The sequence below is a fragment of the Podarcis tiliguerta genome (assembly GCF_965153285.1).
Source record: "Podarcis tiliguerta genome assembly, chromosome: 1".
NCBI lineage: Eukaryota > Metazoa > Chordata > Lepidosauria > Squamata > Lacertidae > Podarcis > Podarcis tiliguerta.
The window spans coordinates 28,405,037-28,428,085 of record NC_139534.1 but is presented as its reverse complement, the minus strand read 5'-3'; the positions used below and the strand labels follow the sequence as shown (position 1 = coordinate 28,428,085).

General features: G+C 41.5%; 1 protein-coding gene across 1 annotated transcript in view; it reads left to right on the top strand.

The window, feature by feature from the left end:
• The first annotated feature begins 2,105 nt into the window (after positions 1-2,105).
• Positions 2,106-23,049, top strand: part of XIRP2 (xin actin binding repeat containing 2) — a 77,997-nt gene continuing 57,053 nt past the window's right edge. The window contains exon 1 of the mRNA XM_083404269.1: positions 2,106-2,332. The gene's annotated coding sequence lies outside the window, so the exon portion shown is untranslated. The remainder of the gene's footprint in view (positions 2,333-23,049) is intronic.

Sequence of the window (23,049 nt, the reverse complement as noted above, 5' to 3'; positions counted from 1 at the left end):
CAATTTTATGATTCTATTGTTCCATAGTTTATGGAATAAGATGCCAGGAAAACTAAAGGTGGGTAGTGAGAGGTTTGGTAAGAGGCCTCTTATTCCTATTAGCTGTTCATCTCCTTAATGAGCCTTCCTTCACTTATTCAAGGATGTGACTCACAAGTTGAGTGCAGAACTATTGAAAACTTGACTGCAAATTGAATATAGGATGATTATATATCATCCTGGAAATATACCAGAGTATGTAACTTTGGTGGGGGGATAAAGTAAATATTGAGGGTGGAATTGTTGTGTGTGCACAACAAGATCAATCAGCGCAACAGGACTTTTTAGGCAGAGTTAGGTAGTCAAGAATTCTAAATTTTATAAAGGATCCCTCTATTCATGGGGGGGGGGGGTTTGCTAATTTGAGAACTGATAATCATCACCCTATAGTTGTTTAGACCTGCCCTGGATTATGTTCCTTGCTCATGCTAATACATGACAAAAAGGTGATAGATAATTTAGGGATCCAAATAAAGGCATACTTTGTCACCATCCTGTGTGAAAATAGTGAAAGCATTTACTGGCCTGGGATCCATGCCATTGTTTTATTTTAATACTTAGTGCTCATTCTTCCTTGTGTATAAAATTAGCTTCACAATAGAATTGGAAAGTATGGCTGCCCTCTTTGTGGTTAGGGGTAATTACACAGTCAACTCACTAGGTGGCACTTTACTTAGTTGTATTTGCGGGAGTCAGGCATTCCCTGTGTCACCTCTGTTTTTGCTAGAGAGAGACAATAAAGTTTTTTTTCTAACTTTCTGACTGGTTTGCCTCTAAGCTTTCCATGATATCCTCAATGCTTAAAAGAAATGTACTAATGTATGCTCCTGTCTAGAAGCTGCATTTTCTAACTTAGAAGATACACTTGTATGTATGCATGAAACTGCTACCACCACCCTGATCTAGACATCTGGCTAGACTTACACAAATGGTCTTCCCTCCAAATTCCACAAATATCTCACCTGATCAGGGTGCTCCCAATAATACAGTACAGGCAAAACTTGGCATGGCAGCCTTGGGATGTGTGGGATTCCTGTGAGGAGCTTCACTCCTTTTCTCAAAACCCTATCAACATTCCTCAGATGTTTTGACTGATGACCCTTCCTCCAAATTCAATTCATATTTCACAGTAAGCAGAGTTTCACTGGTGAATCTATTATCAACCTCACAGGCCTGGGAATAGAGAGTCGTGATGCAGAGGTGACCAGGAAAAAAAAATGCACTCATGGCTACTTCACTTTGAACTTGACACTTTGAGCAAGTTGTGGGACTGAGTTTTGGCTCAGGTTAAAAATTTAAAAGCCCTGTTCCAGTCAGGGTCAATTTCATTTTAAAATAATAATATCAATTTTATTGAAAGTTATTTTTAACATATTAAACATGAAAATTCAAACTCATAAGAAAATACAAAACAGAAAGCAGATAGGAAAAAAGAGAATAAAAAGCCTTTTTAGTTATTCTTTAACTATCACATTTATGTCATGCATATCATATCATTCCTAGAAAGAAAGGCAGACTCCCGCAGCTCTCACCTGGCTGCCTACCTCTTCTCCCAGTGCTTTTTTTTCATGCACATCCCCAGAGTTTAATGTGCTACTTCCTAAAAAATATGGACTTCTTGCTTTAAAGGAAACATTTCCCTCACAAAATAACCTGCTGTATAACCTCCATTAAATATATGCTAATCCAAAGCATATATATTGTTTGGTAGAATAGGAGTTTAAAATAATAATAAAAATTCCCTCACAAAATAACTTGGTATGCATAAATTAAGGGGAAAGGGGTAGAAATGTTAATCCAAAGCATTTTGGGGTTGTTCCTATTTTGGTAGGATAATTGGAGTTCTTGTTTTATATAGGGGGGAAAAACTTAAGGAGGAATGACTAGAGGGTTAGGTAAGTGAAACTTTGATTGACTGAACAAGTGCTTGTGCCATGCATAGAGATATGACAAAAGGACACTCTAAGATGGCCTTTACGAACAGGTTCCTAGAGCTAGTAGTCGACTCAGGCACTGGCTCATCAGGCCTCAGCCCCTAAAAATAGGTGCCAAGTGCCATGTTCTGCATGCAGGGCTAAAATAAAACCAGCTGTCTCAATCCACTCACTTGAGAGAAGGGAGAGGTGCGTGTTTCAGTGGAGCTGGTCTCCACTAGACTCTGTATTCAGGGGACTGGGAACTTTGTCTCGCAAAGAAAACTAAGCAAAACCAAGTCTGTGTGGAGAGGACTATAAAGATTTTTCAGTGACAAAGAGGCTGCGGTTCTCTCACAGAGTTCTGAACATTAGGAAAGGTAAGTGGGTTGGGCATTATTCTCTGTGTTTGTGTGAGTGGGGAGCAAGACATTCCTGTGTGAGTGGTGAACAGAAACTGCTTCCCTCTCAAGACATGGATTTTATGGTGGAGATTATAGATACAGCATGGCATTTATTGATACAGGGCTGAGAGGGAGCAAGAACACACGAGTGGCATTTAAATGTTATTTTAGAATCAACAGCAACAGCAAAATGGCCAATACTTGGAATCTTACACCACGCTCTCAACCTGTGGCAGTCACTGGCTTTGCTTTGTTAGTTTGTGCGGACTTCTAGCTGAGCTGCTGTGGACTGATCAGGTTTGTGCACGCAAACACCACACACACTGATATATTGGATAAACACCACATGGATATATTTTCAGCACCTAATCATAATGATTGCAGCTGGAGATCAAACCCCAAACTGCAAGATTGCACTCCCAATTCCACTTTGTTGGAAGTAAACCTTGGTTTGATCTGAACAAACCCTATTGAAGTTAATAGCACCCGCTGCATGAAAATCTCTCTCTCTCTAATTCCTGAGTTCATCAGCATTTTTTAATTAAAACAGCAATCGTCATTTTCATAGCAGCTCAAGTACATCATAATATTTAACACAGCCTTCCTGAACCTGATGCATTCCACATGTTTTGAAGCACAATTCTCTGACCTTTGCTGTCTGGGGCTGACAGGAGGGGACGTCCAAAACATCTGGAGGGCACAAAGGTTTAGTTGTAAAGAGATAGCACACCATCTAAAGGTAGCATTTATGACACTGTGCAAATGGAGGATTGAAGTGAGAACTGAAATTGCCATGGATGTTTAAAATCACCAGGTGGAATTCAATGCAAGAGGAATTCAGTGTGGTGGGAAATGAGGCCCTCCCCTGAGCCTGTTCTTGGGGTGTCCCCAACGCCCGGAGCAGATTTAAGGGTTGTGGGGGTATGCAGGTGGGTGAGATGGGGGGGGGGTGTTCTTGTTGTGTGAGCGGACCTCACTTCATGCATTCAACAACTTAAGGCAAGAACACAGAAGAGGGTCTAGAAGCAAAACTAGTAATTAAGAATAAGAAATACAGATCGTTTGAACAGTTTATCTTTTTTGCTTGCTTTTGAATAGTGTGTATGATGTCTGAAAAGTTTTGAACAGATCTTAGAAACTAGCACCGAAACTAGCAGAAGTTTTATACAGCACTGAGTACAATAACTTTTCAAATGGCATATATGGTTAGTGTTAATTTGTTTCTGGTTACATTGTCGCAACAGTAATTATTGCACTGGTATGTTCTCTTGTTGGAAAGATTGGCTAGTAATACTCCCAAGTATTTCATGCTAGGTAGGTGCTCTGTTTTTGGTTCTTTTGCCTCCTAATTATTTATTTCAATGGTGAGCTAATACGATAGGGTATTAGATTACACATGACTTGTTCCTTCAGTGAGATCACCGCCCCTAATTGTGCCATGTTGGCTAATACGTTCACAAGGTATTCAGAAGCAATCCTCATGCAGCCTACCCTGTTACTCCAGCATGTATTTAAGGACCATTACCAAGCTGCAATCTTTATAAAAATAGATATGCTGAAAATAAAGAGGCATGTCCCTCTATCGCTAATATAAACCAACAGCTTAGTGCTTTACAATTAGCAGTGTGGTGAAGATCTAGGGATTCTGACTGAAATGTTTGTGGTATTAATAGGCATTGGGTTGCTTTTCCCTACCTCCCTTACCCCCAAGAGCCTTCCACTTGGACTTCAAAGTTTAATTAAACCTGAAGTTATTGCTTGTTGAACCTAGCATTCAACACAACTTCCCAAAAGAATTATCTGTTTTTCATTCCAAAATCATATCTATGCCGACTTCAGCATATGGCGTTGGTATGCTCACACACACAGCCAGCTCAGCCCAAAATGGCACAGTCAACGTGCAATGACTGCAGAAAAATGGCTGTGCAACTGTGCAATTAGTCCTTCTTTTTCACCATAAGCATAGCTCAAGACAACTGATCTAACAACTTTTCCACTTCTTGATATTTTGCACTGATATTCTGGCCTGAAATTGAATTTTTCAAACCAGGATGATGGAAATAAATAGGAAGGTAAAGTATTGGTTGTGGCAGAATAACCTTCAGCAGTGGAGATAACTCCTTGCACAAACACTACCAGCATTTTGAAAGTGCTTTCTCTCCCTGCTGAAGTAGGGAGTGGTCCAGCCTTCTCTGTTTCAACAAGGAGAGCTTTTGAGATCGGACCCTCAAGGTGTCCCTGTTTTCCAGGGACAGCCCTGGATTTATAGAAGCCATCCTGGTTTCTGATTTGATCCCGAAATGTCCTGCTTTTCCTTAGAATGTCCTTATTTTCATTGGAGAGATGTTGGAGGGTATAGAGTTATGTGACTCGCGAGCCAAGGAGCTAAGCAAGCAGCCCTGTATAGGAAAGGTTTTTTTTAATGCTTAATGTTTTATTATGTTTTTATGTATGCTGGAAGCTGCTCAGAGTGACTGGGGCAACCCAGTCAGATGGGCAGGGTATAAATATTATTATTAATTATTATTATTATTATTATTATTATTATTATTATTATTATTATTACTATGGAATAATAATTACAGATGTCCTTATTGGAGGGTATGGGAGAGTGAGGATTGCACTCTCCCCATTTTTAAGTGTGTGTGAGGGAGTGTGTGTCTGTGTGTGTGAGAGAGAGAGAGAGAGAGAGAGAGAGACTATGTGCACATGAATGAATATGTGCAGGCCACACCTACCACAAGCTTCTAACATTAAGTTGCCCACTTCTTTTTCTAATAGTTCTTTCACATACCTCTCATTTAGGTCCTTCTTACTCTCCCAATATCTTTCAAGTTATGTTCCCACATTGTCTAGTAGGCAATTATCTCTTTGCCACCACCACCTCCATCTCCAGCCCCCCAAAATTTAGCATTGTTGACCATCCATCTTATATCTGAGGTTCATCTTTACTTCTGAACTTCTAAGGCCAGCTGAGGTCCTAACCAACTTCAAGACTGCTGCCTCAGGATTGCACTGAAGATACAGATTCAAGTTCATCCTGGGGCAGATTATTTTGGGCTGCGAGTCTATCTGCAGCTTTCGGTTTAATCAAGCAGTGCCTTGGCATCATTCAATGTCTGACATTCAAACAAGTTATGTTGTTTTCTTCCCTCCTTATCACTTAAACACTTAATGTCAAATTAGCCAGGGATGAAAAGGTATGTGTACTAAAATTAGACGAACAAGTAGTTCCTGACTATTTTGAATAGATCCAGGAAAAGGACAAACAGGAAAACAGTTTCCAATGTAGTGCTGAGAAACTGCAAGGATTTACACTTTTGAAGCAGGACTTTCCCTCTTCCTCCCTCTGGGCACTACCTAAATCTGTTCTAGGTGTTCCCCTAACCTTCCAGAGCAGATGGGGCATATGCAAGCATAGGACAGTGGACATCCTGCTGCACAAACACAAATCCGTACACTGGCAGGATGGTTACTCAGTGCTACATTAGATACAAACCTTGCTTTAGTGCTTAATGGGGGTGGTGGGGACCTGTGAATTGGAAAACCTGCCATTGCTTTTCTGCAGTCAGCTGTGAGAATGCACAATAACTGCAGGGTCAAAGGGTTGCAGCCATGATAATCTCAACCCATACATCAGAGGTGGGCAATGTGTGGTTCTGGGCCTGTATGCAGCTCTCGGACTAATTTTTAAAGCCCTCTGCAAACTATCAGTTTGTGATGAAAGGCTCGGTTGCAAAAATCAGTACACTGTCCCAACATAGGCTTGACTGCAGGCTACACATTCCTAAGGCACGGCAGAGCTCTACAATATATGGCTAGGTGTAAACTTACCACTTACAGGTCCTTATAATATCAGTGGAAACAGTTGGTCCTGGCAAGTATTAACCACTTTCAATTTTAACCTGAGGATTGTCATTTGTACGGTTTTAACTTTAACTTTAATTTATTTGAATTAATTTTGGGATGCATTTTAATCGATTGATTGCTTGTTTTTATGCATATTGTATTATGCATATGATGCTCTGAGTCCGGGTCCGGCTGGGGAGGGCAGGGTACAAATAAAAAATTATTATTATTATTAGTTGTTCCAACACTTGACATGCCCCCTAATATTGGCAACAGGCAAGCAAGTGGGCATCCTTATGAGTACAAAAAGTTTGCACTATCTGTTCCTGCTGGTGGAGTCATCTTTGCATCCTTGGAAATAGAGATGGAGGCAATGGGACAACTTGAATCCAGATCTACCCCTAGATGCCTTCTCCCTGAAAGCCATGGGCAGACACCAAGCCAACCACACTTATGTTATGCTAATGGTATCTGATGGCCCAGAGGTGGGTCACTCTTCTGCTTAGCACTGTCCCCAAATCCAATTCTCTGCTTCCCAAGCCATAAGGGCCCTCCCAGCATTTCTCTAGGGCTTTCCTCTGCATCAGGCTCCTCCAACTCCCCAATCTCCTCCCACAGCTGCTGCTCATCTGACCACTCTCTCCATGATGTCTCCATGTCTCTTGACATGGGCCAATTCATGTGACAAGAAATCAGTGTTTTAGATATTCAAATGCCAATCTGTAGAGAGCTCTAATTGTTATGATTTGAATTGTGCTATAAAACAGACCAGGAGCCAGTTAGTTGGTTTTAGAACACCAATATATATTTTCTTTCCAGACTGTTGAAGTCAACTGTCTAGTGACTGTATTTGTATTTTGTATTTTTTATTTTAAAAAAGTAAATATCACAAACAAGCATAAAAACCATATTCAAGACATAAATAAATGTCACAAACAAAAGCTTTCAAAACCTAAGTAGAGAAATTGCACCAACTTTATGCATATTGCATTATTATCCCAAAACTGGCTGTATTTTGAGCTAATTGAAGTTTCCAGATACTCTTCGAAGGCACCTTGCATACAACACTTTGCAGTACTCTTAACAGGGATGTTAGTTTAAGGCCGTAACAAAGTTCTCATTCCCAATTTTACTATGCCATTTGGTGGTGGTGAATTGGAAAGACATGTCTTCAGTTGGGGTGGTGGTGTGGGGGATATTTAAAGGCCAGCAAAGCATTTTTTTTTTTAAAGGCAGTGTATGATGAAATCATTAAAACACCATAAAGCTATAAAACCCAGAACAAATGACTAGCACTGAATCAAATTAATTCCCTAAAAATGCTTGGAGAAACAAAAATGTTTTTCAGTAGGTGATGAAATATCAGAATTAGCAGTGCCTGCTGGAATTTAATAGGAAGAGTGTTCCAAATTGCTGGTGCCAGTTTGCTGTAAAGCCTTGGCTTGCATGGAAAACAAGAGAGCATAAAATAAGTGTGAGACAGAGGACTTCTCCAAGTGATCACAGCAATCTGGCCAGTGTATAAGAGACAAGGTGATCCTTCAGGTAACCGGCTCCTAGGGTGTTTTAAGGGCTTTTATGCACTTTCGGTAATACCTTGAATACTTTAGCTACATACTTTGTGATAAAAGCAAAGATGGCGGCTATCTCCTTTTCCTCATTAAAAAAAAAATGGCTGAAAAATGTACTTTGGATGCCACTTGCAGTGACATTATTCCAGGTGTGTGCATTCATTTTACCATATGTTTATTAATTTTCAAAAATACAACTGCAAAAAGTCAACAAGGTGCACAAATCAATCAAAGGAGGAAAGCAACAACCATAGCTGTAACCATAACTGTAACTGAGTGAAGTACAGAAGTGGTTTAGGTATTCATCATCTTCATCTTCACAGCTGTCTTATTGGCGGAGCTGCCTTTGCTCACTGCTCTAGTCAACATACACTAGCTATCTGAAAAATTTACTCCCCAACCTTGAAATTGCCTCCGAATTCAGAGGTTCAAAATCTTTTGCACACGCATACAGTCATGCTCACACACTTTGGAAAAGTTTGTTTTTGCAAACCTTTGGCTCACTTGTAGATTGAATGATTGATTTAGCAACATGTCATTTCATTAAAAAGTCTCTAAGTAGTTTGCGTAAAATGTTATAAAATATCCATGAAATTTCAATAAAAACAAAAAAAATATAAATGAAACCAGTGGTTTTAAAAATGTACAAAATAAATTTTAAAAGACATGTCTAGGTAGGCTAGTTGTTACCAGAGTGTGACAGGCTATCTCTGTCCAAAGAGCTAAAGTTGCTAAAGTTTACAAGATACTGTGGCTTTAGGGTCATCTGGGGTCATGACAACCTGATATATAATTGGGGAAAGTTAGAAATGTTAGTGTTGAATATGGTATGGAAACACCAGGTGTCCTATGGTATTCATTTAGTTCCCTGCTCATCCAGGCAGATGGAACAGATCGCCCCATATCCATTCTTTGTTTTGTTTTCCACAAGTTTTAAAAATAGTTGTGTTAAGGGGAAAGGAATATGACCGTATGAATAATGAAAGCTGAAAATAAAAGAAGTGATTTATTTTTTCACCCTGGGTATGTGCTATAAGCTGTTCAGCATCCGTGTTATGTGAGTCCTTCTCTCACATCCACCCTCCCCCCCACCTTGGATGCGTATCATTTTCCACAGAGCGTCTTTGAAATATCTCCATCGGCTTACTGGATTTGTCCAAGAAAGTTGTAATTGCCTTGTCTGTCCCAAATTGAGCTGCATCAATTTTACTTAAAAGGATTTTAAAAAAGACAAATGTTTGGTTTGAGTTGATAATCTGACCTGTCATAAAACTGATCCTAAAACGGTTTATTTCGGGAGATTGCTGTGCTAGTTGCGCATCAAATGCCACCAGACTGAGAGCCTTCCTCACATTCTGTCTGCCTGTGAGTTGTGCTCTAAAATTGTTGGTTGCATATTTAAAGGTGTGGGACCTCACGGGGATCCTATTTTTAAATAGAAAGGTTGTGCTTGAAGAGAAGCTTAACTGATGACGAAGAAGGCGCCTGAATTTAATCATCAGGGAATTTTGTATTTTTGTTTGCCTGCTACATGATACTTTTGCCCCATGATACTTTTTGAGGATACACAAGCAAACCTGGATATGTACAAGAGACAACAAAATCGGAAAGACTAAGGCCTGGTCCTGGATAGGGGCTACAGGTACACACAGGTCCCTCTCACATGAATAAACTGATGCAAACAGTCCCCCCCCCACCAAACACACAATAACTTACACAAAGGTCACCTATCCTACACCATTCCTTAAGTTTGCTCACATGCAGAGTGCTTTTTACCTTACTCCTCTACATTGTCTCTCCTCTCTGAAATATACGCAGAGTCAAGTGTGGATTTCATGCTCTTTATTCAGACCATAGTAGCAAGAAATGGAAGTTTCCCCAAACTGTCTGCTTTATATACATTATTTACACAATGGGCCCCATGTGATTGGCTAATTCCGGGATTCTCCTGTAGGCCAATCAAGTTGCAGATTCACTTCCACCTGGAGTGGATTGGGTGGCTCCTGCAGACCAATCAGACTGCTGCATTCTGAATCCCAATGTTCTAGGACCAATCAGACTGCTGCATTCTGAATCCTAATGTTCTAGGACCAATCAGACTGCTGCATTTTGGATCCTATTCAACTCAGTACATAACACTCTCTCTAGTTCCTGTCATGTGTTTATTATGGGAAGGAGGGTCTGGCACTGGAAAGGGAAGCACTGGACTATGGCACCAGTCAGTCCCCAGCATTGTGCAACTCCCCATCTCCCAATGCCCATGTATTGAGCATGGCTTTCTAGGCTGAGGAGGCCAGCATGCATAGACTTCTAGTGGACCTGGAAGCATGCACAATCAGGCTTCCAGATCCCATGGAAGGCCTACTCTCAGTGCTATTTTCTAGAAAAAGAGGTGCCGGAACTCACCATGAGCACCATCCTCATTGAATGGCAATGGTGCCCACCTTAGAGGTGCCAGAACTGAGTGCCCTGCCTACTCTACCCCTTCCAATCCTTGTGTGATTAGGACATGAAGCAGGCTTTTCTGTTGGCTTCCCTTGCCTCCTGCTCCTCCCTGGTTGCATGTGTATATGTATGTGTATATATGCAGGTTTGATGGGACAGCTGCATATTCCTGCATTGCAGGGGGTTGGACTAGATCAGGCTTAGGCCAACTCGGCCCTCCAGATGTTTTGAGACTACAATTCCCATCATCCCTGACCGCTGGTCCTGTTAGCTATGGATGATGGCAGTTGTAGTCCCAAAACATCTGGAGGGCCGAGTTTGCCTATGCCTGGACTAGATGATCCTCAGGGTCTCTTCCAACTCTATGATTCTATGTATAAATGCATAAACATATGCTTTGTATTACCAGGTATAGGCAAATCTGTCAATTTCTGCTTCTTTCAGTTCCCCGTTTTCCCACTCTTTAAAAACTGGTGTTTCTGCATCAGTTTCCTCTTTTATTTTAAGTCCTCATGACAATTAATTGTGAAACTCAGCTACATTAGTAAAGAAAAAAGCGTTTTATATGTGTTCCAACACTGGGACACCAGATGGTGCTGTGGAGGTCCGCTTCCACCAACATGATTTCCCACTTTGAGGTTTACAATGCTTTTTGGTGTGTCTAGATCCAGCCATGATTTTGGAGTGAATGTACCCGTGCTTCTATGCATTTTTGCCTATTATACACATTTTTGCAAAGCAATTTCCTTAATATAATGCATTTTTGTTATGCTACGGTTGCTAACATATGCATTTTTATGCACACGTTGCCTCAGTATGTGCATTTGTGTAACATTCCTCGACTGGAGAAGCGCCCTGCAAAATTCATGAGTTTCAAAGGATGGTAGTGTTTTGGTTTATGTATTTTTTTTATTATTATTTTTGGAAGGTGCAAATTAGGGAGGTTCACCTTTAACCATGAACTCATTTCTTCCCTTATCACTATGCATTATGTACATAATTAAATTATGGAGGTGAAGGTGAAAACTCAGTGAGAGAATATGCACTCCCTGCCAAGATTCATTTGCTCAGTGTTATTTTCCACCAACTTCCATGGGCAGATGGCAGACTAAGGCCACTGTGTCCAAGGCTGAGTTTTCTAATCTCACAACCACATGAGCAAATGTAAAGTCTGTTGTGATTTGGCCACCGTCAAAAAGAAATCTTTATGTTTAGTGGGGTGGGGTAAAGTTTTCAGACACAAATAAATATTGCCTTTCACTGTGCTGCAATAATGGAAACATTCAACTTCTGGCAGGGAACGGAATTGGCGCAAAGCCCAATAGGTACGTGTTTTGCTTTCCATACAAACAGTTTTGTAGTTTTAATCTTCACTTGCTCATGTGGCACCTTTCGGAGGATTTTTGGCAGTAAGTTTGATTGTGTTATAGGAGGTTCAGAGGTTCAAAGCAGCCTTCTATTTTTAATCTGCCAGGGGAGTTTAATTCCCATTCTTTCATGCCTTATAAGTGCTGCAAAGATAATTACTTAAGTGATATTCCCGGCACATGTTTTCTGCTCTGGCTTTAAAGAGGTGAAGCAGAGCACACCTTATATGATACAAACTGCTATCAAAACACAGTAACATACCCTCCAAGTGTCCCTATTTTCCAGGGACGGTCCTGGAATTACCAAAAGCCATCCTGGCTCCTGATTTGATCCTGGAATGTCCCTAATTTCCCTGCCAGTACTGCTGCCACCGAACTTGGGGACAAGGATGAGCCACTGCTTTGTCTCAAGCAGGGCCAGCAGTGGCAATAACAGCTGTGAGGGAACATCCCATGACCTTTCCATGGCCGCCACTGTTGGCCTCCACCGTTGGGCAGCTTGTAGTGGAGAACGGGTGAAGAGAAGGAGAGGCTGCTACCATCAACGCCCAACCCAATGTGACACACTGGCTCTGAGGGGCAGGCAGAGGCCACCTTGGGTGGAGCAAAGCGCAAGGGGTTTTTCCTTGGAGAGTGGAGGGTGTGTGTTCTGTGTTCGATTTGTGTTATGGTGGTGGAAAGGCTCTGTGGCAGCGGATGAGCCAAAAATGGGGGGCCGAGGAGGGTCAGTTGTGGGGAGTGAGAAATGTCCCTATTTTCATCTGAGGAATGTTGGGAGGTATGCAACACAAATGTGCATGTGATTACTCTCAATAGTTTAGGTCAGGCGTAGGCAAACTCAGCCCTCCAGATGTTTTGGGATTACAACACCCATCATCCCTAGCTAACAGGACCAGTGGTCAGGGATGATGGGAATTGTAGTCTCAAAACATCTGGAGGGCCAAGTTTTCATATGCCTGGTTTAGGTTAACCGTAGTTCATTGTTGTAGCATATATCATCCATGAGCCCCCTCCCTTAAATAAAACCTGTTTAGGTAATGGAGAATTTAGTTGCAGCAGTATATATGGAACACAAGAACTTTGCTCTTGAAGTTGGCTCCCAAAGTTGTTTTAAGTGCAGGTCAGCTGTACGTCTTTCAGACAGAATAATCCACATGCATTTGTTCACTTGTGCATTTATCACACTTAGAAAGATTGCACATTTAAAACTGCTCGTTGACTAGGGCAAAGACTATATAATTAAAAGAAAAGGGAAACTGGGAAGAATAAAGGAGGGCAGGGGCAAGCGGTAACCTTAGCTGCTCTCAGGTTTATCTGCCATCATGAAGAGGGAGAATATAGATTTCCCTGAACAGGAAAGGTAATTTTTGTGAGGGGAAAAACCAATCAACTCCTTCCTAATCCTTATCTTTCCTTGAACATGCTTGTCAAGGGCAGCCTGTTCAGAATGGAAAAGCAGCCATAAAGCCCTGCCATTTGAAACAACTGTTGCATTGCCATGCAAAGACCATTGCAAATGGGTCTCATCTGCAGATATAATGATGGAGTTTGGTTGGTTCTCATGGGATGCATGTTGGCAGTGAAGCTCTCATGAACCTCAAAGATGTGGCCACAGTCTAACATAGTTTCTGTCTCTTTAAGTTATCTGAAACAGGTAAGCACAGGCATAGGCAAACTCCGCGCTCCAGATGTTTTGAGACTACAATCCCCATCATCCCTGACCACTGGTCCTGTTAGCTAGGGATGGTGGGAATTGTAGTTCCAAAACATCTGGAGGACTGAAGTTTGCCTATGCCTGGGTAAGCATTTAGAAAGAGCAAGGGCCTTCCTATCTCCACCACCCGCCATCACGATGTGACATCAGAAACTGCACTTTGCACCTTCCAACTTCCTTGGGGTTCTTAAAAGGACAAAAGCTGTTCCTCTGTCAGAAAACACAAATCGGGTTCCCTCTAAGATGTCAGTTGTCAGCTCTGCCCCAAGAATTGACAAATGTGCCCCCACCTCCCTCAAACGGTTTGGTCTCAGCTGATAAACATGATAGCCTGGCAAGTAGTCTCAGGTGTCCTTGCAGGGACATTTGTGCAGGATGTCAGGTTTGCATTCATCAACTTTTTAAAAAGGTGATTTTGATGCTTAAAAAAACGTTGTGGCACTGGGAAATAATTTCAGAGTGAGTCAGGCAGATTTTGAGAACCGCACGGCTGTCAGAAAGGGAGCAGTGACATTTCAATGGCAAGAAATAAGACACACGCTCTCTGCTTTTTACTCCTCTGTCTCGCTCTCTCGCTCTCCTTCCCTTTGAATTAAACTGTACACTTCTAGGCTCTCGCATACCTTATAGGTTGGGTTACCCATGAGGTTGAATATTTCAGTATGTCCCACTTTATGTGCAATTTGAGTGCACCCACCTCTATAAACCCTTTCCCAGCAGTTCTTCTGTCAGATTCTGTTACTTCTCTAGGCTTAATTTATGAAGGGGGAAAAGAAAAGGAAGCTGCGATGAGAGCACTTAAGGCAGGAAATTATTAAGGCAGGAGAGTACCCCTGTTGCACTAGCAAAGCCCTCGTTATGGATCGGCCTATATTGATTATGACATCATATCTTTCTGGAAGTTATAGCTGAGTAATTCAGATGTAGTTATTATAAGGCTGAGAGACTGACTTGATGGGAGGCAAAATCCATTCTAATCCTTGCTTTGCATCCAACACATCCAATTTTCATTGGCTCCATTTATAATAATAAATACCCCTCATTAAGCAGAGAACGGTATGGCAACATTATTTAATATGTGTGTGCAATTATGAGGCATAGAAAACAAATGCCGGAAAAAACATAATCACAATTTACATATTAAAGATGAATCATAGCACCCTTCAAACGCCTTTATTAGTTAGAGTTCGTGGGGTGTTTTTTTATGTTGCACACTGATGTATTCTTCCAAAGGGTTTCCCCCATTATTTCACTTATATGTGTTCTGCAATGGCATGTAAAATGAGACCAGGTTCTTTTATTTTTATTATTTCTAGGTAATTTCAGTATGTGAAAAGAAATGTATTAAAGCATAGCTAAAATAAGCATCCAAGTCTCTCTTTTTTTTGAAATCCAATAGCCCATTGATTTGGCCAGCATAATTTGGGCGGGAAGGCCCACGTCCAAAACAGTCTCGAGTTTCCTTCTCCCTTTGTATGCCTTTATTCCATTCGCAAATGAAATTGCTAATTGTGCATACTGCATATTGATTGGAGAGGAAGCAGATTCCAAGTGTTCTAAAATAGTTCTTTTAGCAACTACAATGCCCTTAACAGTAAATGCCTGTTGAGCTACTGGGAAATGACCAGATGCTGGTATATATCTCAGGAGGAGTTCTTTAAAATTAAATTACATGATGTCAGACGCATCAGATTAAATGCATTTTGAAATTTAGAACAAAAGCGACAGACCGTTGTGAACATCTACAACATAGGAATTAAATTAACCTCCTGATAGATTGTTATAAGAACCTTCCCACTCACCCCATTCCTAAACTAATGGAATAATCTAGGCTTGTTCCAGCAACTTTCACATGGGCTAAGGTGCTCTGCTGATTAGCAGTTTTCCTTTCTTCTAACCTCTCCAAAATACTACACTTAAATATTTTTTTTGTGGTTTTAAAGTGTCATGATTATTGCAGTCTGAGGATATGGACAAGCTGTTTGAAGAGGTTTAGACAACCACCTTTGCCCATCTTGGCTTCTTAGGACTAGCTGTAGGAGGTTGACAGGGTGGGTCCAGGGTGTGATGAATGCTTTCCTGGAGAAGGAGACTGTGGTGTGCCCCCTTCCTTAAGGTCTCCCTGGATCCCGAAGTCTTAAACAACTACAGCCAATTGTCAAATATCCCCTTTGGGGGCAAAATGCTTGAGAAGGTGGTAGTGGACCAGCTTCAGACATGCTTGGAGGAAGCTGATTACTTGGGTCCCTTCCAGTCAGGCCTCAGACCTGGTCATAACACTGAAACTGCCTTTGTTACCCTTGTTGGTGACATTTATCAGGAGAAAGATGGGGAGAGTGTGACCCTATTTGTTTCCCCTCGATCTTTCAGTAGCTTTTGATCCTTGGTATCCTTCCAGAGCACCCCAGGAATGTGGGGACTGGGGGCACTGTACTTCAGTGGTTCCATTCCTATTTCCTGGCCATTTGCAGAAAGTGGTTGGAATGCTGATTGCGCAGCTTCCATGAAGGAAGTGAAAGATCCGTTTGCTTGGGAGAAAGAATTGGGACAACAGCTGCAGATGAAACAGGAAGGACTGTGTGCTGTTGGCAAGAGAAATAACCATGGTCTAATCACTAATAAGCACTTTATAAATTTGTTGAAATGTACAAAATCCTCTTGTTACTTCATACTTTTCAGCATTTCTCTGATAAAAATAGGGACATTCTATTCCATAATAATAATAATTTTATTTATACCCCACCCATCTAAAAGGGTTCCTGTAGCCATTCTGGGAAGCTTCCAACATATACATAAACCTAATAAAACATTTAAAAGTTTTTTTAAAAAACTCTTCCCTATATAGGACTGCAAATATCTTCTAAAGATTATATAGTTACTTATCTCCTTGGCTCAGGGGTCGCATAACCATACCTGCCAGCATTTATCCGAAGAAAATATGGACATCCTAAGGAAATGTTCCAGGATCAAGTCAGAAACCAGGACGGCTTCTGTAAATCTGGGACTCTCACTTGGAGAGTCCCATATATTTAATGTCATAATATAGTCCCAGAAAATCATGAGAAGATATGGTGGTAATCATAATCAATGCAAAAAAATACAGATACCTGTGTTCATTGTATGTGTATGGAGTGGGGACAGTGGCGTAGCGTGGGGGGTGCAGGGGGGGCCGGCCGCACCAGGCGCAACACCTGGGGTTAGGGTTAGGGGGCGCAAATCCATGGGTTAGGGGGCGCAAATCCACGGGTTAGGGGGTGCAAATTACTTGCCTTGCCCCGGGTGCTGACAACCCACGCTACGCCACTGAATGGGGAGGGGGGAATCAAAAAAATAACAGTGGTATAATTCTTTCCTTAGGACCTGCAACAATGACAGAGTGTAGTGAACAAGCTTTTGAGCCCACAAATCTTCATCCAGCTGGACATTAAACAAATATAAAATAAAACTTTTTAAAAAGTGGTGGAGGAGAGAATGAGAAAACTGGGTATGAAGGAAATGGCCCAGACTACTGTCCATTCTTGCAGTCTTAAGATGGTGTACATGAAGTCTTATGCAAACTATCAGTGCAATCCTATACATGTGTAGTAAGAAAAAAGGTCAATTTTGCTCAATGGGCTTTCTCCCAGCACTAATTAAATTAGATCATGATGTATGCAAAAGAGCTTTCAGGTTCACCAAAGGTTACTAGAACATCATGGCTGTTTCCCTTTCAAAAATATAAAAACCAGCAATATTTGCCTCTGAATATTGCAGCAATTCCATATTTGCTAATTGCTGAACCTTTCAAACACTCTGGGTGCTATCAAACAAAGTTGTTCCATTAGCTCAAGGATACTTGGTTGTGCAATGAAACTTCTCCCTCGCCTCTTTCTGTGCTCCTCCTGTCTGTTCTGTGGTTCCCTCAACCGTCTGGACCAGATTTGGGGAGGGCACATGGGAAGAGGAGGGGGAAGGGGAGTTCTGTTGTGCAGGTAGAAATCTTTGCACATATGGAACTATTTTGTTGGATGCCTCTGCCTGCCCACACATCAATGAAAGTGGAGGAATCCCAAGATTGTAACAAGAGGCTGCATTCAGGACACAGTGTGTTCGGCCTGAGAGCTGTACATTATTGCCTGTACTAACCCTTCGCCCCACCAAGATGCTCAAAGGTTAGCACAGTATGCCCATGTGGGAATTGATAGCAAGGCAGCATTTCAATCAATACAGAATTGCTGGCTGAACACTTCCCATTTTCTAGAGGAAAACATCCTGTTCGCAGAAGTTTGTGTGCTGCCAAATCAAAGTTTCCAAGCAGCGTAAAGCTTGCCCGCACAGGAATGGTGCAATTTTTATGAGGTAAACTTGGGGGAGATGGGTGGTTGATTCTCTACAGAGAGATTATTAATAAGCCAGAGGATGTTCACAACTTATTTTCTTCATCCCTGCGTACACCAAGAGCGAAGATATTCATGGTGATGCTTTTAAGGCATCCTTTCAATTATAAATGATTCTCTTAGCCTGGCAAGGGAATAGGGAAAATGCCAACAGAAGAGACTGCTGGGTACTTGTTTGTGAATGGAGACATTTCTGAGGTGCTAGAGATGGCTGCATATACATTTCTCTGTACTCCTGGATCAAGCAGCATATATTAGTTTCACAGAGTAAGTCAAAGGAAGCAAGAGTTTGGGCAGAGTTTTGCTCTACCTGTTTTGCATTCCTCTCTCTCTCTCTCTCTCTCTCTCACTTGCTGTCTCTCTCTCTCTCACAAACACACACACACACACATAGCCAGCATTTAACGACAATCTCTACTTTGCATGAATATGCAGTTTAAAAACAAAACTATGACCCAAGTTAGAGCAGATAATGTAGAGGGGCTCTTAATGAAAATCACATTCCCACACCGCTTAAATGTTTCTGTTTTGTTGTTTTTTACCAAATTGTGCTCCTTTTATCTGTTACCTTCTAAAAACAGTAGCTGAAAAGGCCTTCAGAAACGGGTACGGGGAACAGACTGGGGATGGGTGGTGGAGCTATAATGTGATCACCGCTGTGGCTAGCCACAGCTAGCAGCCTGGAAGACAGGAGCAAGGATTAAAAATGGACGTTATTTTTGTTTAATATACAGCAGTGGATGCCTCTCCAGTCAACTGGAGCAAATGCTCTTCCAGTAATTTTCGAAGGAAGTGTTTTTTGGTGGGCTTACAATTATTATCTTTTTAGTACATTTTCTTCTCCTTAGACCTAATACAGAAGAAAGGGGAAGAGCTATGCAGATGACTGCTGTTTATTAACAATCAGCATGACTTTGCCAAAAGGAAATTGCTACATGTGTAATGTTTTACGGGCCATCAGAACAGCATATTCTTCCAGTAACTATAGGGGAAGACTCCACCTGCTGGTGTGTTTCTGAGTACTACTGCACTCTGATGTGGCTAACACACAATGCCTTTAATGCACATCCAGAGCATATTCTTTCCCTCAAAGAATTCTGGAGAATGTAAGTTTACCCCTCACAGAGCTACAATTCCCAGCATCCCTTAACAAACTACATTTCCTAGAATTATTGGGCGAGGAGGGATGTGCTCTGAATGTGCTTTAAGAGCACAGTGTTGTACCCACGGCATGAGAAACAGCGATTTCATTGTATTAACCAACCGAGGGGAAATTGACCTTGCTGCTCTGCTTTCTAAGCACAGACCTCCACGTGTCCCTATTTTCCAGGGACAATCCTGGATTTACAGAAGCCGTGCCAGTTTCTCATTTGATCTGAGAATGTCCTGCTTTTCCTTAGGACATTCCTATTTTCATTGGAGAAATGTTGGAGGGTATGGAGTTATGCAACCCCCCCCCCCAAGCCAAGAAGATAAGTAACTATACAACCTTTAGAAGACATCTGAAGGCAGCCCTGTATAGGGAAGTTTTTAAATGTTTAATGTTTTATTATATGTTGGAGGCTGCCCAGAATGGCTGGGGCACGCCAGTCAGATGGGCCCAGGGTATGAATAATAAAATTATTATTATTATTATTATTATTATTATTATTATTATTATTATTATTATTATTATTATTATTGTTATTAAACAGGACACCCCTATTTTCACTGGAGAAATGATAGCCCTTTATCACAAGGAAGGTTTACTGCTCTGCACCAGCTGTGTTTCAACTGAAGCAGAATGAAGGACTTTGGGATAGAAAATCTGATTTTCTAAGTAAAGGGGAATTTGACCTTGCAGCTCTGCTCTCTAAGCCTTCAGCAAATGAAGTCCTTGCTCTCCTTTCTTTCTGGGTTCTACCACACAGCAGAATGACAAATATATTTTAGGGTACACTTTAGGGACTACTTTGCACTGCTGTAGTCCATCATGTAATCCTCACTACATAAAAGCAGGGTTGAGGAACATTTATTCTGTCAATATTGCTGCATTTCCTTGGGGTTGGGGGGGGGAACGGTTTCTGCTGCCATGTTAGCAGTGGACAGGGCCTGAACCCAAGATGGGTGAGCCACCCATAGCCCCGCTCTTTAATAATAATAATAATAATAATAATAATTTTTTATTTATACCCTGCCCTTGCCGGTTCAGAAAACCGGGCTCAGGGTGGCTAACAAGAAATTTAAAACACTTAATTGATGCAACAAAAAACAGCATAAAATACAATATAAAACGTGAATAACAATAAATTCAGAATTCAAAAATCAATTTAGGGGGGAAATCCATCTAATAATCATTAGATGATCACTAAGGCTAGCTGGCTAAATTAGTCCTATTTGGGCCAGTGAGGAGACCAGGGGAGAATTAGCTGTGGGATCCCAAAGCGGGTAATGACACTCCATTCTGCTGTTACACTCAGCAGAAGTCTCTTGTGGACTTCCTACTGACATATGTTTAGCTATTTTGAGTGTTGGATTCAAGGGGCTTTTGGTCTGATCCAGCAGGAATCTTCTTGCATTATAAGAAAAAGTATAACGGAGTCCACTGGGTTTCAATTCAGACATAGGGCTAATTATATTCCTCTTATGATAGCAGCCGCATCAAAGATGTGGTGTATAATCAAAACTTCATGTTAACAGCCTCATGCAACTTTCCCATTGAGTCATCGCAAGCATTAATCTGCTGCTCTTTAAATCAGTATTTCTAGATAGGTGCGTTTAAAACAGCAACAGCAGAGAGCTGTATTTTTCTCCAGCTGTAGGTTTGTCGGCAGCTTCTGCCATCCAGGCACACCACAGCTGGTAGCAGGATAAAAAGAAACGAGTTTATAGGAAACCACAGGGAGCAATGCTAACTGTATCACCTTCAACACTCTAAGAAAGAAACTATTGTCTGGCTTTAGCCTCTATTGCTTTGTTCTGTCCCTTGTTCATAAAAAATAAAAAATAAAAAAGACTCAACCCAGAAATATCAGTAAGCTATTTTGAGAACCAATGAAAAATCTTGCAAATTCTAACTACTAAACTAAGTTAGTATTCTGGTAATAGTAACAATGGCATTATAGAGGACGTGCCACACACAGCACAAGAGTTCAAAAAGGAATTCCCTGCTCATGGTATATGGACACACCTTTCAAGTAAACTTACCAGATTTTGTTTATGACACTTTTGATCAGAAGGGGTGGGAGTGGGGCAGGGAATCTATTTGTATCTTAAGAACATAAAGAAAAGCCCTGCTGGATTCTGTTTTTATTATGTATTTTGTGTGTTTTATATTATTGTTATTGGACCGGGTGGCGCTGTGGTCTAAATCACTGAGCCACTTGGGCTTGCTGATCGGAAGGTCAGCAGTTTGAATCCGTGTGACAGGGTGAGCTCCCGTTGCTCTGTCCCAGCTCCTGCCAACCTAGCAGTTCAAAAGCACACCAGTGCAAGTAGATAAATAGGTACCACTGTGGCAGGAAGGTAAACAGCGTTTCCGTGTGCTCTGGTTTCCGTCACGGTGTTCCGTTGTGCCTGAAGCGGCTTAGTCATGGTGGTCATATGACCCAGAAAGCAGTCTGTGGACTAATGCCTGCTCCCTTAGCCTGAAAGCAAGATGAGTGCCACAACCTCATAGTCTCCTTTGACTAGACTTAACCATCCACAGGTCCGTTACCTTTACCTTATTGGCCTTTATTGGCATAATGTTTTATATTGTAATTTTATGTTGTGAAGCGCCAAGATCTATGGGTATAGGGCAGCATACAAAATTAATGCAACAATAATATCTTGTTTCCCACTCTTGTGCTTTGATGCTGGAGGTGATGCATAGTGCTCAGGACCAGTAGTCCTTGGAAGAGCTGCTTCTCTGAAATCCTTTCCCAATTCCAACCATTACTTGCTATTTGAATATAACAAGTGGAAGTGAGAATAAGAAAGAACGAAATACTTGTTCTTGAATGCAATTGCCTGTTCTCTGTGAGTGAGCAACCTGAAAGGTTTTCAGGATACTCTTTCCAGACGGAAATAGAACAGCTCATATGAAACCAAGTTTACATTCTACAATGGGCATAACTAAATGACAAGAAAACAAGAAGTGTTTTGAGTACTATAGTACTAATACTAGTCCTATAGGCTGTCACTGCCAGTGGGAGAGGGAATTCATGTCATTCTTACTGTGGGAACCTGTATGTACCCAAAGTCCAGCTTTGCAGATCTTGGTTTAATGCCTTATTGCAACCTTTAAAAAAAGCTTAGAATAGAATCATAGAATCATAGAGTTGGAATAGACCACAAGGGCCATCGAGTCCAACCCCCTGCCAAGCAGGAAATACCATCAGAGCACTCCTGACATATGGTTGTCAAGCCTCTGCTTAAAAGACCTCCAAAGAAGGAGACTCCACCACACTCCTTGGCAGCAAATTCCACTGTCGAACAGCTCTTACTGTCAGGAAGTTCTTCCTAATGTTTAGGTGGAATCTTCTTTCTTGTAGTTTGGATCCATTGCTCCGTGTCCGCTTCTCTGGAGCAGCAGAAAACAATCTTTCTGCATACTCTAACACAGTGTTGCTCAGATTTGGGTCTTCAGCTGCTGTTAGGCTACAACTCCAATCATTCCTAACCACCAGTCCTGCTAGCTAGGGGTGATGGGAGTTGTAGTCCAACAACAGCTGGAGACCCAATTTCGAGAAATGCTGCTCTAATGTCTGTGTGACTGGCTTCTCATACATATTTGGATTTTCAGCATTTGTGTGGTAGTGAGACCAAGATTTCCTTCCTCCTTGCTCACTGGTGTCTCAACTCATGCCATCCTGTATGAAGCACCACCACGTCTCTGGAGTTATTGTTGTAAAGTTGTGTTCTAAGAAATAAAACTTTCAAAAGGACAGGGTTAGAAAGTGAGGCTGAAAATGACTGAGAGGCTGAAAATCCTAGCAAACTCATGAATCTCATCAGCTGTGCATGGAGAGCCAGTAACAATTTCCCAGCCTCACATCCCCTACTGTGATCAAAGTGGAAGGAACAAACACCAATAAAAATGTAAGGACTTTTAAAGCAAAGTAGTGTTGGTAACAAATCATGATGACATCACCTGCAACCCTCATAGGCTGCAATCCGATGCTCTGAGAGCAAGTTCCATTGAATTCAGTGGAGTTTATTTCTGAGTAGATACATGCTGGATTGTGCTTAAAGAGTCGAATGGAAGGCGCATGAAAATGGGGCTGTTCTTTCTGGAACATTAAGTGCATAAATTGATCCTAAATGGTGTTTGGCTCCATAGTCTTTTGTGATTTTGCTCATTTCAGTCGCACGCTTGGAAAAGTGTGAATGTATGGTTGAAATCAACAAG